A 9,147-nucleotide genomic window follows, 5' to 3' on the forward strand; every position below is an offset into this window, starting at 1 on the left:
ACAAAAAAAAAAAGGCCTGGAGATGATTATGCTAAGTGAAATAAGCCAGTCAGAAAAAGATAAATATTACATGATCTCACTGATATGTGGAATCTGATGAATACATTAACTGATGAATAAAATAGAACCAGAGGCATGGAAACATGGAACAGACTGACAAATCTCAGAGGGCGTAGAATTTTCATATATATCGCCTGAGGCAGGAGAAATAAAGGAAAAAATTAACAAATGGGGGGAGGGGCAGGAAGAGTTTAACAAAATAACATATGTATATATGCATTGCCCATAAACACAAACAATAGGGTGTTGAAGACTTGGGGCAGGGTGGGAACCCAGTGGTGAGAGGCAGAAGGAAGGAAAAATAGGGAGACATCTGTAATACTGTCAACAATAAAAAATAATTTTAAAAAAAAATAAAGAAAATGATACAATCATCTTTCTTCAGGAAGAAAAGTTTTTAAGGTTATTGACTATTAGACTGGCTACATTTCTTTTACTCTTAACAGATTTATATGTCCTTCAAGATTAAAAAGATATCTCCATTGTCAATTACCACTGCCTCCCCCAAGCCCTTGAAGGGCTGAATGTACCTGAGCCCATCCATCCAATAACTGTGCCCTCCAGTTTTTCTGTGTTGTTGCTGCTGCTGTTGTTTGATCTAGACCTTAAAGGGAAGTAGAAAGAACATTAACATGTTATAAAAGTGAAATCTGCCATATCTCTTTGATATAACATAAGAGCCAAGTAAGTATTCCTATAGCTAGGCTCCAGGAAGTCTCTGAAGGAAGACTCTGGTCTAAGAAACTGGCAGTCACACCTTACTTGACAGAGTTAAGTGGCCTGGTAGATGGATCATTGCAAAAAAAATTTTATTTTTCCTAGTGCTAAACAGATGCTAAGTTATAATATTATTTAAAAGTATATATCTTGCTCTACAAATACTATTATTAAAATGTTCCTGCTTATAATACAAATCAGTCACAATTTTAGTTCTTCTGAGTGTCTAAAGATACAAGGTCAAACATGTGGCAGACCAGAGCCATGGTGTCTATTTAATGAAGCAGGTGGCTTATTCCTGAGAAATCCTTTCAAAAAAAATCCCTGCACCTGTCAGAGGCTATTTTGTGTCCAAGTATTTTACTTAAAAATGAAATGAAAGGGTGTAGAATATTTTCAACTCAAGGAAGATAAAATTCAAAGAATATACAATTATACCACCCTATGTGTTTGCTTAAATATGACTAAAGTGGCTTTTGCTTCAGAAGGATTAGCTTAAAAGAAGTCAAGTTTAAAAGGGGAGATATTTGCAAGATATGATATTAAGGCTTAATATCTAGAGTTCTTATGGACTAATAAAATGATGATTAATGAACAATTCAGGAGAAAATGAGCTGATTAGATATACAATGAAGTCCAAAATAAGCAAGTGACTGATAAAAGATATGGAAAAAATGTTTAAACTATCTAATAATCAAAGCTATGCCCTTGACAGCATCTATCAGGCTGGAAAATATTTTTAATATATATTTTTATTGTTGACAATATTACAGATGTCCCCTATTCTCCCCCAACTCCCTCTGCCTCAATACTGGAAAAGATTTTTAAAAATTGATAGTCAGCATGGCTGTGGGAAACAGACTCTCATACAATATTGTTCCATATTTGTCGGTTTCTAGATGACAATTTGCAGTGAATTTCAAAAGTTAAAATGATCAGGAACAAGGCAAAAGCACGACTGCTTTTCAACACCATCCTGGAAGTCCTAGTTAACCCCTTCCCCGGCAGAAACGTGTATACTCGTTTACACAAAATGTTCTTTTTCAGTCGTCGACGAGTATACTAAGAAAATATGGTAAAAAAATATGGTTTATAGGAAGACGAGTTACAAACTGTTTTCATAACCAGCATCAAAAATACTATATAGAACCAAAATAAAAAAATTAGTCTGAAAAAGAAACGTTTTTAACAAAAAAATTGTTGGGGAAGGGGTTAATACAATAAGACAAGAAAAAGAAACGAAAGATAAACAGATTGGGAAGGAAGAAATAAAACTGTCTTTGTTTGCACACGACATGATCATCTATATAGAAAATTCAAGAGAATCAACAACAACAAAATTCTTGGAACTAACAAGCAATTATAACAAGGTTATAGGATAAAAGATTAATATCCAAAAGTAAATCACAATCACTTTTCTATAGCCAGCAATGAAGTAGAATTTGAAATTCAAAATACAGTGTCATTAATATTAGCACCCCCCAAAATGAAATGCTTAAGTATAAATCTAATATGTACAAGATCTATGCAAGGAAAACTATAAAAACTCTGATAAAGAAAATCAAAGAACTAAATAAATGGAGAGGTGTTCCATGTTCAACAGGAAAACTTAATAGTATCTAATGTTATATGGAGAGACTAAAGACCTAGAATAGCCAACACAATATTGAAAAAGAATAACTTGGAGGACTGATACTACCCAACTTTAAGACTTACTATAAAGTGACATTAATCAAAGACAGACCCACATAAATATAGTCAACTGATCTTTGACAAAGGAGCAAAGGTAATACAATGGAGCAAAGATAGTTTTTTCAACAAGTGGTGATGGAACAACTGGACATCCATGTACAAAAGAAAATGGATCTAAACACAGACCTTACACCTTTATCAAAATTAGCAAAATTTATCACAGACCTAAATGTAAAACATTACACTATAAAACTTCTAGAAAATGACACAAGAAAAAAACCTAGATGCCAGAGGATCTGGTGATGATGACTTTGTTGTTGTTAGTTCTCACCTGAGGACACTTTTTCTATTGATTCTAGAGAGAGTGGAAGGGAAGGAGGAAGAAGGAAAGAGAGAAACATTGATGTAAGAGACACACATAGATTAGTTGCCTCTTACATGTGCCCCACATGGGGCCAGGGATTGAACCTGCAATCCAGGTATGTGCCCTTGACCAGGAATTGAACCTGTCACCCTCCAGTGCGCAAGCTGACACTCTAACCACTGAACACACCGGCCAGGGTGACGATGACTTTTTAGATACAATACCAAAACTTGACTTCATTAAAATTAAACATTTCTGCTCAGCAAAAGACAATGTCAAGAGAATAAAATGAGAAACCACAGGCTGGAAGAAATATTTGCAAAAGACCCATCTGATAAAGGACAGTTAACCAAAATATACAAAGAACTCTTAAAACTCAGCAATATGAAACAAAGAACCTGATTTAAAAATGGGCCAGAGACTTTGACAAACACCTCACCAAAGAAGATACACAGATGATAAATAAGCATATGAAAAGATGCACCACATCGTATGTCATTGGGGAAATGCAAATTAAAACAACAATGAGATCCCAGTACACACCTATTAAAAAGGCCTACATCCAGAACTCCAAATGCTGGTGAGGATCAGAGAACAGGAATTCTCATTCATCACTGCTGGGAATGCAAAACGGTACAGCTGCTTTGGAAGACAGTTTGGCAGTTTCACAGGTTCCAGTCATCACTTCTTACTTTTCAACTGAGCCTTGCTTCCTAGAGCACATAGGCTCTTAGCAGCAGAGCCCCCTTCAGTTTGGGTCTCTGTCAGATGAATCAGGAATGGAAAAGCTGGAGTGTTTCAGAATACTCCCCGGGGGCAATGAGGGCTACTGTCTAAAAAGAAGCTTACCTCTGTCCATCTGCGTATCAGACATTCCAGGCCTAAGAAATTAGAATTTCCCCCACAACTGGAGAGCGTCTGCAAGTTACAAGTCATGTTGGGCCTCTGTGTCCAGTGTTTCGGTTTGGATCTCTTTGTCCAGTGATTCTAAGACTGGCTTGGTGGTCACAGTGCTACACTCGCTCTCCTCAGTTTGAGTCTGGATATTTGAGGCCGAAAATAACTCTTGGATATCACAATCAGTTGCGGGATTCTGAGTTGGGTCAGATGGGAGCTGGGTGTCAGGTCCAATATGCATTCAGACAGAAGACTACAATTTTCCAGTGTCTGACCAGGCAGACTACTTGACAATGTTTTTTAAATCGCTTAATAAATCTAGAGTTTAGGTCTGATTATCTGTCATGTTCTTTGAAGGAAGCATACTGTTCTGTGCACTGAGGTTTATAACTGGTGCAGATTTCTCAATATCTTGATTTAAAGTCTTAGGCTGGTTCTGGGGTAACAAACCATGAGTTACAGTCTCTCCTCCACGCTGCTGCTTATAACACTGTCTGTAGAAGCGCTGTATGATGAATGGACACTCTCAAAAATGTCTCCACACATTACAGCTTGGCCCATCTGTACTCGGTTTGCTGTTGGACTTTGCATTCCACTGGTTTGAGATTCTCTGGAGGTCCCACCTGACTGGAACCAGGCATCTAAAAACACATCATTCTGTGTGGCTACAGATGAAGTTACCTTAGAACTGGGCAAAAACATTTGAGTATGAACACTAATGGGAAGGGAAACTTGAGAACCAAATGCCACATCAGTTTGAGAACAAGAAAATATAGAGGAATCGGGGCTTCACCCACAGTGCAGAAGGTATAAAGTGTTGCATGGCATAAGACAGATCTGTCCGTACGTTGCGTGAAAAAATGCTATGCTTTTGACATGTGCTCCCTAGTTCTTGTAAAGGATTCGACGGACTTTTATCCAAGTTCACTTGAACGCCTGTACTTATTGGCTCACCAGCAACAGAATTCACCAGTTTTGAAAGAGGGAGGTTCTCCTTAAGAGAGAGGGCCTCTGTATCAAGGCCGAGGATCAGGGTTCCTATTGATAAGAGCAGTAAGTGCACAGCACCAGGGGCAGAGCCCTGATGATGGACACCTAACACCATAGGCTGGGCCAAAGAGTCAGCTATGGGCACAAAGACAGGCATAGGAGAAAACTGCATAACAGGTAGTTTAACCAAAGCCACTCTGGGCTTTGGTAAAAGCCACTTCTAAGAATATCTTGGCACTGTGGTAAGAGTCTACTTTCTGGCATTAGCGCCACAAGAGTCTTCAAAGGAAGCGACTAGCTTTATTTCTGAAGTTTCTAATTCTTGAGTGTCTAATCTCAGGGTTGGTTGATTGCTCAATGAGTCAATGGTCTTACTGGACAACTTCTGGTTGTGCAGGCAGTTTTCCATTTTCCTCTTCTTTCCAGGTGGATCCTGTGTTCTGTAGGGATCTACGGCCAGTTCGGTAGATGTGGGACTATAACGCAGTTCTACTGGCAAAGGAACTGCCTCACATGCACTGAAGGTCTTCCCCCATCCTCTGCATGGTTCCAAGTCCCATTCAGTGCCATATGAATTGCTGCACTTACTACATTTCTGCTTCTTTTCGGCGTGCATTTTCATAAAGTGCCATTTTACAAGAGAAATTTGAGGAAATGGTCTGTCAGGGCCCCTAGGGCATCCTTCAATTGGACAACATTAGAATTCCATCACAGTTTTCAAACTCTTTCTTAATGTTGGATTTACTATACCATCCTGCAGTGGGTGGCTCTTGACCAGGTGCATGTTGAGTGTGGGGTCGCTGGGCAGGATCGTGCTGCAGCTACGCATCGTGCACAAGGAATCAGTCTGCAGGGCCCAGACAGCTTGCTTACCTCTCACTGGATCAGCACTCCTGCTGGCGGCTGGCGGCAGGACCTACAGGCTGCTGCTTTGCTGAGCTGGCGGAGGTCTCAAGGCCGGCTGCCTCTTAGTGATCAGGTGGCACACAGGCCTGAGGCAATAGCAGCTCCCCTCAGCTGTAGGGACAGGTGAGGGTGCCCAAGGTCAAAGTCTGGGGTCCCCCAGCAGTTGCTGCCTCAGAGGCCACCATGGTTCCACATGGCCTGTAGCAGCTTTATTCATAATTGACAAAACTTGGAAGCAACAGAGATGTCCTTCAGTAGGATGGATAAATAAACTGTTTTACATCCACACAATTAAATACTATTCAGCACTAAAAAGGAACTGGCTATCAAACCATAACAAGACATGGAGGAAACTCAAATGCATATTACTAAGTGAAATACGTCAATCTGAAAAGGTTACGCACTGTATGGTTCCAATCATATGGCATTCTGAAAAAGACAAAACTATGAGACAACTAAAGATCAGTATTTGCCAGGCATTAGGAAGGAGAAAGGGAAGAATAGATACAGAGGATTTTAGGGCAGTGACACTACTCCGTATGACACTATAATGGACAATACACGTCATTATCAATTTGTCCAAGTCCATAGAGTACAACACCAGTGTGAATCCTAATGCAAAGGAGATAATGATGTGTCATTGTAAGTTCATCAAGAGTAACAAATGTACCCTCTGGTGCAGAATGTTGATGGGGGGGTGGGGGGGGGGGTCACCTTATGGATGTAAAAGGCATGAGATTACCCTATGTGTTGGGTTGATTATTGCATGTGTATGTGTGTGAAGCAGGGGTATATGGGAAATCTTTGTACCTTCTGCTCAATTTTACTATGAACCTAAAACTACTCTAAAATATAAAGTTATTTTAAAATCATTAATTTTTTTTAAATTTTAGGTTAAAAATGAGAATATCTTTAACCCAATATTTCTATGTCCTTGGATTTATGCTAAGGAAATAACTGATAAAGTGGGGGGGGGGGGCAGAATGTGTGCATGAATATTCTTCAGAGCCTTTGTTATAATTGTGGAAAATTGGAAACAACCTAAATTTCCACCATAAAAGTCGAGTATATCCTTGTATAGAAATATAATTAAGTATTAAAATTGATGTTATATATAAGCTTGGAAAAAACTGAAATGTCTAACTATAGGGCCAAATGAATTACAGTATGACCATATAATATTAAACAAGGAAGCCATTAACTGTATATGGGCTAATATGGAATGATTCTTTATACTATTAAGTGAAAAAGCAAATCACGGGGGAAAATAAATGTGTGTGTGTGTGTGTGTTTATCACATAAAAGAGAAATGTATGTATTACAGTGGATAATGTATCCCTTGGAGGATTCATAAAAATTCTTTAACAATGGTTGGTCCTGGGATTGAAGAAAATCTTACTTTTTTTTTATTATCCTAATATATAAAAACCCTGGGTCCATCAGGACCAGAGGCTCGACCAACCAGAAGTCAGTCCTGCAGTCAGCACTGGGTTGCCGTGGCAACCCAGCGCTGACTGCTGTAGCTGCAGGGGCCATGACCCAGCACTGACTGCTGAGGGTACTGCCCAAGCGCTGAACTGTAGCTGCAGGCACCATGACCCAGCACTGACTGCTGAGGGTACTGCAAATCAGGCCTGGAAAGAGGCCTGAAGAGAGAAGCAGGGTCTGATCCATAGCCTCTGTGGCATCTGTTGATCAGCACTTGCCTCTCTTTTCTCTCCAGCAGCTGCATCTCCATTTCTCTCCAGGCCTCCATGGGGACTGCTGATCAACCCTGCCTTTCTGATCAGACCCCGTTGATAGGCCCAGAGATGCTGACTGGCATAGAAACCAACCAATCAGAACCAAATCTGGGTGAAGTGTGAGGAGCCAATGGCTGCCTAGGAGGCAGAGCTTTTGACGCTGACTGGAAGAGAAACCGACCAATCAGAACAAAATTGGCCAGTAGAAGAGGGCAGCTGGGGGTGAGAACAGGCCTGCAGGGGAGGGCAGTTGGGGATGACCAGGCCAGCGGGGGAGGGCAGTTGGGGGCAATCAGGCTGGCAGGGGAGCAGTTAGGTGTTAATCAGGCCAGCAGGGGAGTGGTTAGGGGGTGATCAGGCTGGTAGGCAGAAGCAGTTAGGGGCAATCAGGCAGGCAGGCTGGCGAGCGGTCAGAAGCCAGCAATCCCAGATTGTGAGAGGGATGTCCTGTGGGATTGGGCCTAAACCAGCAATCAGACATCCCCCAAGGGGTCCCAGATTGGAGAGGGTGCAGGCTGGGCGAGGGACACCCCACTCGCAGTGCACGAATTTCGTTAAAATATAATGAAAAGTTAAAATATAAGACACATAGTAAAACTGCATTAAGCACAAAATAAAGCTCAATAATTTGTCACAAAGAGGACACCCATGTAACCCACCATCTAGGTCAAGAAATAAGTACTGCCAGCCCCCAAGAAAGTCCCGTTCATGTCCCCTCCTAATCATTCCCCTTCCCTAATCCCAAAGGTAGCGATTATACTGAATTCTACTTGTAATTCGCTAGAGTTTTTGTTTGTTTGTTTTTTGTCATGAAGAAATGTTAAATTTTATAAAATGCTTTTCTTTATCTACCAAGATACCATATGCTTTATTCTATTAATATGGTAAATTACATTGATTTCAATTGATAAACCAACCTTTAATTCTTGAAATAAACTCAATTTGGCTATGATGTATCATTCTATTATATTATTGGATTAAATTTGCTAATAGTGTTGTTTAAAATTTTTTGCATCTAGGTTTCATGGAAAATGATTGACAGTAATCCTCTTTTCTTATAATGTCCTTGGGTCAGATTTGGTATCAAGGTTTGATATCAACATTTGGTTTGGAAGTAAAGTTATACTGGCCTCATAAAAGGAGTTGGGAACTGCTCTCTCTGTTCATATTCTTTGGAAGAATTTACATATGCTATGTTTGTGTGACATTTCTATTTTTGTTATAATTCATTCTCCCTGACTAAATTGTAAGTTCATTAAACCAAAGACTATCCACAGGGTTTTCTGTCCCCTAAACATCCAACCCTTTGCTTTGGATGTGGCAGGATTTGAAAAAAATCATCATTATATTAACAATTATTTTTGAGAATAAAATTGGTCAACCCATAAAAAACATTCAATTCATATGAGTAAGCATAGACATGAAATTCACTTCCACCTATTTTGGACATCAGAAAGATCACAGAATGTTAGGGCTGGACTCACCTGCAGTGTGCTCCCTATATCAACAATACTGACCACATTACACCATAGCTAACAGCATCGCTGAGTGGGAAAAGCACCTATTTTGAATCAAATCTCTGAGCTGGAATCCAGATAGCTCCATTCACAAGTGGTTTGTCTTTGGCCATATTATATAAATTCTCTCACCCTCACTATTTCCCTCTGCAAAACTGAAATAATAATAAAACTTGCCTTATAAAGCTACCATGAGGTTCAAGATGATGTGTATGTAACATCGAAGCACTATAGTAATGACGGGGGGGGGGGGGGGGGGGGG

The 9,147-nt window shown here is 40.0% G+C and overlaps 1 protein-coding gene and 1 pseudogene across 2 annotated transcripts in view; both read right to left on the reverse strand.

Moving 5' to 3' along the window:
• GALK2 (galactokinase 2) overlaps positions 1 to 9,147 on the reverse strand; it is a 146,099-nt gene that overhangs the window by 82,453 nt on the left and 54,499 nt on the right. The gene's annotated exons all lie outside the window — the stretch shown is intronic.
• LOC102763360 lies at positions 3,515 to 5,672 on the reverse strand (annotated as a pseudogene).

Source organism: Myotis davidii, unplaced genomic scaffold, assembly GCF_000327345.1.
Source record: "Myotis davidii unplaced genomic scaffold, ASM32734v1 scaffold132, whole genome shotgun sequence".
Taxonomy (NCBI): Eukaryota; Metazoa; Chordata; class Mammalia; order Chiroptera; family Vespertilionidae; genus Myotis; species Myotis davidii.